Consider the following 7,377-nt stretch of genomic DNA (forward strand, 5'->3'; position numbering starts at 1 on the left):
TGGAATGCTGACATCACAAACAGTGGCTTAATTCTTATGCCACAACACCCACTCCCTGCCATCTCCCAACATCGCCACACTGAGGACCAAGCTTCCCCAACGGGAGGCTGTCAGGGACGAGCCACAGTCCAACCACAGCAAGGAGACACTAGTCATTCTCTTGTTCTAAGAAGTTCACGTGAGGCAAGGCTGGCCCAGCTGCAAGCAGAGCAGAAAGCACCAGTTGCAGAGAGAGAACAAAGCAGATGCACAGAGAAAAAGAGAACAAGGGACCACATGGGCCCAGATCAAAGGGGGATGAAATTGTTTACATTGGTTTTCATGGCTCCCAGGTCCCAACTCCTCATCAGCGCCAGAATTCAATATCCCTGAACTCTCTGGATAAATATGGCTTTTGTTTAGGCTAACTGAGGGGGTTCTGCTCCTTGTAACCAAACATTCCAAAAGCAACCCCCCACCCCCGTACTCCATCCTGTCTTCAACACTGATGTTCTCAAAAGTCTTTCCCAATCTCTGCGTCAAACACTCTGCTGTTTAGTGGAAATACGATGCCAGCCACAAATGTGATTTTACATTTTCTAGCAGTCATTTTTAAAAATCAAAGAGAAACAGATGAGATTAGTTTGTCATATGTTACAGATATAATACAATAACATGTCTTATAGAAACCCATTCTCATTCATACAAATATCAATCACTATGAATCATAATAAAATGAGAAGTTGTATAGCCCTCATACTGTCTTCAAAGTCCAGTATGTGTTCATACTAACAGCTTGTCTCAATTTGGATATGCTGAGCTTGAATACTCAGTAGTCACTGCTGGATATCACACTGGACAAGTAAGATACATTGCAGGAGGGCTTTGATTATCAATCTTCGCCTAATTACTCTCAAGTCCATAAAGAACTAAGACTGAACTTCATAAACGTTAGAGATCATATTCTTTCCCTGCTTCAATCTTTTTGTGAAGATGTATTTATTTATTGGAAATACAGAATGATAAAGAGATTCTTCAACTGCTGGTTCACTTGCCAAATGGTTGCCACAGCCAGGGCTGATATAAGCACCAGCCAGGAGCCTGGAATTCCATATGGGTGTGCCACGTGAAGGGCAGGGACTTAAACCCTCATGCCATCATCCACTGCTTTACCAGGTGGTTAATAGGAATATGGATTGAAAGCAGAGTAGAGGTGAGGGCTTGGTTTTTGCAAGTGTGAGTGGGCCCATAAGGGCCTGGGTGTATGGATCTGCAGGGGTCTTGGGGGATGATGCTGGTGGGGGCATGAAGGGACCTGGGGGCTCATGCCCAGGTAAGACAGAGCAAGCCTGGGGATTTCCTCGTGGGCTTGATACCAGGCCAGCGGTGTGGAGGGGCTGTGGGGAGGCTTGGGGTTGGGGAGCATCCTAGGTTAGCATGCTGGTGTGGTGTGCTAATGGACCAAATTTGGGGAACTTAGGTGGATGGAGGGATCCCTGGTGGGCAGGCAGAGCTCCAGGCCAGCATGCCACCCCACCAGAACACTGCGCTTGGGAAGATGGGGCTGGGGAACCTGTGCGTTCCCGGGAGCAAGACTGGATTACTCAGGGAACGGGGAAGGGGATGTGTTGGAGAACCACTGAGTATGCTGCAGGTGAAGAATGACTTTTGGGGGACTTCTACTGACAAGGCCACTGGACTTGCAGGTAAGCAAGGGCACTGAGACCAAACTATTTGGAGGGGAAAAACTGAAAGACCTTTTTAGGTCAGGCTGATGCACCCACCCACATGGAAGGTTTGAGCTGAGCTAGTTAGCATCGACCATTTGCCCGGGCACACGAAGGCTGGGGCTGGGGATATAACTGGCAATGCTAGACCACAGTTCCAGCTAGTGAGAGTCACAATGGGACAGGTAATGTTAGGCTGGGCCATGACACTAACTAGCACATAAGAGGCAGGCCTGGGGACAGATTCCAGGAGGATGTGTGGGCTCACCCTGTAGAACTGCAATATCTGCTGATTTGCTCAAGGGCTGCAGGTAGTGATGGGCTGAGCTAGACAATGACCATGAAACCCCAAGACACTCATGGGTACTGTTGTTGAAATAAGCTGGGCTGGTCCAGGCTGCAACACCTATAGGCACACCCAAGAACAGGGTATGGGGCAGGCTTGGTCACAACATCCACCCACACACACAAAGGAGGAGACAGAGGGTACAGACTGTGCAAGATAAAGGTCTAGCATCCGCTGGCACATGCAAGATCTGGGTCTGGGAGTGGGCCTGCTAGGGGAGCTTGGGGAACTTAGTGGACTGTAGCTCCCACTGGTAAGCGTGCAACTCAGGCCTGTGTGTTGGTCAGGCCAGGCAAGGTTGTTCCACTTGTCAGCAAGTATGTGGGTTAGGTCTGTAGGGGGAAGACCAAGCAGGGCCAGACCAAATCTTAGCACACTGCCATGTGCAGGAGCCAGGATGGAGTGCAGACTATGCTGGGCTAGGCTATCACACCTACCTGTTTGCATGAAAGCCCGGGATAGGGCCAGACTGGGCAGGATTAGGCTACAGCACTCATCAGTGAGGGCTGGAACTAGGGGTGGGCTGGGACAGGTCAGACTGCAGCATCTGATGGCCAAGACCAAGATCTGAGGCTGGGAGTGAGCTTGGTCAGGAAGCTAAGCGGATGCCCCTACTAGGCTGTCGTCCACGAGAGCTGGAATGGGGGCTACGAACTGGACTGGACATGGCCACAACATCCCTCGGCAGGGGTTTGGACTGGGTCTGGGGTGTGCCAGACTGGGCTAGACTCCAGCACCTACTGGTGCTCATGAGAGCCAGAGTGGGTGTAGGACAGGCTCTGCTAGGTCTCAGCACCCACTGAACCATGAGAGAGCTGGGTCTGAGGGTGAAGCAAAGGGTAAGGCTGTAGCACCAACAGTTATAGCTGGAATGAGTGTAGGCCGCTAGTCCTGCCGGGACAGGAGGTGAACTAAGTCAGGCTGGGCCAAGTATCACCAGGGTAAATGAGACTTGCCACTGGGAAGTGATCTGATAGAGGAGCTGGAGGATCTCCTCTGCCAGGATGCAGACCCTGTAGGGGAGTGCAGGAATCAAGACTGGAAGGAGCCCAGATTAGGCCAGGTTACAATATCCACCAACACACTGTTGGTCAGGACTGGGGACAGAGCAGGCTGGGCCAGCCCATAATAGCCACTGGCAGATGTGAGAACCAGGACAGAGTGCTGAATTTCTACCATCTTCACTGTCCACCAGCCAGAGTGGCCAAGCCACAGTGTGGCTCAGGACTCCCAGCTTGGGACATTGCCGTGAGCTCAGCAGGGGTTGGAACCTACTGAACTCCCCCAGGTCATTCCAAAGCTGTGCTTAGGGCTTGTGATCTGAGAAGCATGTTTTCTTTGAACTGTAAATTATTTGTTTGAAAAAAAAAAAAAAACTCTTCCAAAATAATCAAAATCACATGTAGTTACATACTTGAAGCCCCATTAATTTAACAGGATAAAGTTGTACAAAATTAGGATGTAACCCAGAAAATCTGTGACGTGTAATGGCTGCCGGCGTGGCAGCCAGAACAGGGGAGTGAAGAGTGCCAGGTTCTGGACTTGCTGGACCTCTTGCCTGCTGTCAATTCAGAATCCTCATCTGCATGGTGAACTGCTCCCTCCAAGGAGATGGCATTCAGCTCAGATGGTATGTGGCTCTGTGACTCTGTGCCAACCGGAAATCCCCAGATTTGATGACTTCCTAGTGAGCGTGGCCAGCACTTAATCCCACATTCCACTGAACACAGGGAAGTCCAATTTTGAGCTTTTAGTTGCCCAGAAGATTCCTAATGGGTAATTCCCAGCTCTGCAAATCATTTGCCGTGGGAGCTGGTCTACCTAGAAATTTGCCTTGAGCCAAGAGGCTGCTAGGGAAGGAATCTCTAGGCCACTCTATGATCCCAAGAGCCAACCACAGTTCACTCTTCGGAATCTGCGATGGAGCCTTTTCTGAACTCAGCTAGGCTGGGAGCTAGTTAGGCACAGGCTTAGGGACAGAGCACACGTGCCTGGGCCCATCTGTAACATTTCCCCCGCCGCTCTCAGCACTCTGCCCACTGGCCCTGAGGGCATCACGTACTGGCAGGAGACTGGCCCTACAGCCTCCAAGCTGTTTTTCCAGCTGTTCTCGCATCCCCAGACCACAAGCTCTTATATACCTTGGCCTGGACAATGTTATTAAACATGTGGACACCCACTGGGTCCCAGGCCAGAACCAACACTGGGTAGGAGGTAGGAGGCTAGGCTGAGTCACGTTGCTCTCTGGGACTCCCCTCCTTCCGTACATTTGAGCTCAGATAATCTCCTAAACTCTTCTAGCTGGGCAATCTGCACTTTCAGAGCACCAATTAAAAGCTCAGCTCTGATGTTAGAACAGGTGTGAACCAGTCCAAGGCCTCATATATCCTAGGGCCCCACTGGACAATAAATATCCTCTCTAATTAATATAAGAGCGCACAATGATAACTTGATATCCTGACTTCTAATAAGAAGAGTCAGACACCAAAATGCTCCTACCCAGCAATAAGACATAAATTTATTCCCAGAAGAATTGAGAAGCATCCTTTACTCCCCGCCCCCATAACCCTTGGCACCAGCTAGTTCAAACGTGTCTAAGATACCTCCTATAAAACTTCAGAACCCAAATCCATCAACTTGTTTTGACATAAGTCAACATATCTCACAAGTGCAGGGGCAAGAAGGTCAAAACAGCCAGGGTACAGGTACAGGTCTTTGACATGGCAGTTAAGACACAACGTGAGTCACCCACATCTCATGCTGGAACGCATGGATTCAAATCTCAGCTCCACTCCAACTCTAGCTTCCTGCTGTTGTGAGTTCTAAGAGGCAGCAGGTAGTGACTCCAGTGGATAGGTCCCTGCCACGCATGTGGGAGACTCAAATGAAGTTCCAGGCTCCTGGGTTCAGCATAGTGAAGCCCTGGATGTTATGGGTATTTAGGGTATAAACCAACAGATGGAAGATTGACAGAGGGGCTGGTGCTGTAGCATAGCAATAAAGCTCCATGTGTGACAGCAGCATCCCATATGAATACTGGTTCAAGTCCCAAATGCTCCACTTCTGAGCCAGCTCCCTGATAATGTGCCTGGGAACATAGTGGAGAATGATGCATGTGCTTGGGGCCCTGTACCCACAAGAGGTGACTCCTGGCTTCCAACTGACCCAGGATCTGGCCTTAGTGAGGCCAGTCGGGGAGTGAACCAGTGGATGGTAGAGAATTAAAAACAAGAAAAGGAGCCAGATGACTGAGGGCCAAAATGGAAACACCATAAAGGTAAAGAAAAGTCAATGGTAGTAAGTAAGCCAAGACCAACCAACCAGTTCAATCATCATTGAGAAGGGTGTCAGGCTGGATACAAGATCTTGACTCGGCCACCTCAGTGGCAAAAGTGGCTCAGAAAACACAACAGGAAAAGAGCTGAGGGGTGTTGGAGGCTGAGCAACTCTGCTGTTCTCACATATGGCAAGGAGCTGTGGAAGGGGAAGCTTCTCTTCACCTTGAGAACATTTTCCCCACTCCAACGAGGATTCTCCATCTGTGTGGCTGGCATTTCATTGGCCAGGTGGATATGGTATCACTCAGAAATGTCTGCTGTCTCGGCACCATGGATAGCATTGCCGATATTGTCAGGATAATTTTTGGTTATAAGTGGCTGTCTCATGTACTTTTCAACTCAGTCCCAGCTTCTACCTTCTGGGAGTCAATAGCTCTACCACAACCAGACTTCAGACCCTGCCCGATGGCCCCTAAGCTGGAACGAGCAACATCACCCCCAGGGGCACATCACCGTTCTTAGGGGAAGATGTGCCTGGGCTTCTCTTCTCTCTAATATCAAGGTGAAGCTGCCACCTTTGTACCAGAAGCAAGCAGAAGCTTGTGATCATGAGCTCAAGGCAGGACTCCTGCAAGATCTCTGCCTGCACTCGCTGATTTGCACCTCCCAGAAGTTAATGAGGTGCGCATGACTCCCATCCCCATGGCACCATGAGGACAGAAGGGTTCAGGAGCTCGCCCCTGGTTACACAGTCCCTAGGTTGGGGCGTGAAGACAGAGCTGAGCTGATGGACTCCAGAGTCCAGGCTTTATGTAATGTTCACTGCACAAGACAAAAACAAGGATCTGTGCCTTGTGCTTCCTTGACATCCCCAATCTACAAACTGACCAATTGGAAGCCTGAGAGTCCTGCCAGTCAGAGATGGGTGCTGTCTGGATGGTCAGTCGCTAGGACTTTGGGTGCTGTAGAGATTCAAGTGACTGTCTTAGTGCTGTGGCTAATTGTGGTCATTTTTTTTTTTTTAAGAAAGAAGGCAGTACAGCAAAGGAAAACATCTTGAGTGACAGCAAGCAAGAACACTGAGACCCTGCAAGAGTCAGCCTCAACCACAGAGGATGGTAGCTGCTTCCCCAGCCTTTTGAGAGAAGCTCCTGGTCTCTACTGTGTCTTCCTACTGGACAAAACAAAGCTGTGGCCCTTATAACATGTAAGTTGTAGGGTACACTTTCTGGCACGGTACGTTAAGCTGCCATTTTGCTTGTCTGCTCCTGCATGTCTCATCCAACTGCCTGCTAATGTGCTCAGGAGGACAATACTTGGGTTTGTAACACCCATCTGGGAGACTTGGGTAGGGCTCCTGGCTTCACCCTGGCCCATCTCTGACCATTGCAACTATTTGGGATGTGAACTAGAGGACAGAAGATCTCTCTCCCACTCCTACCTACTCTCATCCTATGTCACTGCCTTCTAAACAAAAATAATACAATAAAAATTAAGTTGTAAACTTTCCTCAGATGGCTCAAGTCTGAAGTTGCCAAACCAAGCCCAAAATAAGAACACAAGATGCTTAGTGAATTGTGGATTTCAGATCAGTCAATGAAGTTTCCCTGTAAGTATGCCCCATGCAATATTAGGAACATACCCACACCTCAGCTGTACTCACTGATCTGAAATTCAGAGCTGAGCCTCTTGTGTTTTTCCTGGCAACTCTTCCCAGTAAGACTTTGGATTTCATCCACTAAAGGGGACAGAACCCCTCAAGAGAACATCGCACTTCCCAGAGCCCAGTGTCCTCATTCAAAGGAAAGAAGCAGGGTCCCACTTGGCCACCTCCAGCCCTGAGATGCCCAGAGGGACCCACCCACTCTCCCCACCCTGGCACATCCTCTCTCCACTCCCACTTCCGCTCACCCTCTCCTGCCCTTTATCCCCACTTGGAGAAATTCCACTGACCCAAGGAATAGTGGAGGGTTAATCCTTCTGCTACTAAGTCACATTTTAACTCATTCTCTCCAGGGCAAGAATTAAAAACAGCTCATGTAAGGGT

Source organism: Ochotona curzoniae, unplaced genomic scaffold, assembly GCF_017591425.1.
Source record: "Ochotona curzoniae isolate NIBS_2020 unplaced genomic scaffold, NIBS_Ocur_1.0 contig_3527, whole genome shotgun sequence".
Lineage (NCBI taxonomy): Eukaryota > Metazoa > Chordata > Mammalia > Lagomorpha > Ochotonidae > Ochotona > Ochotona curzoniae.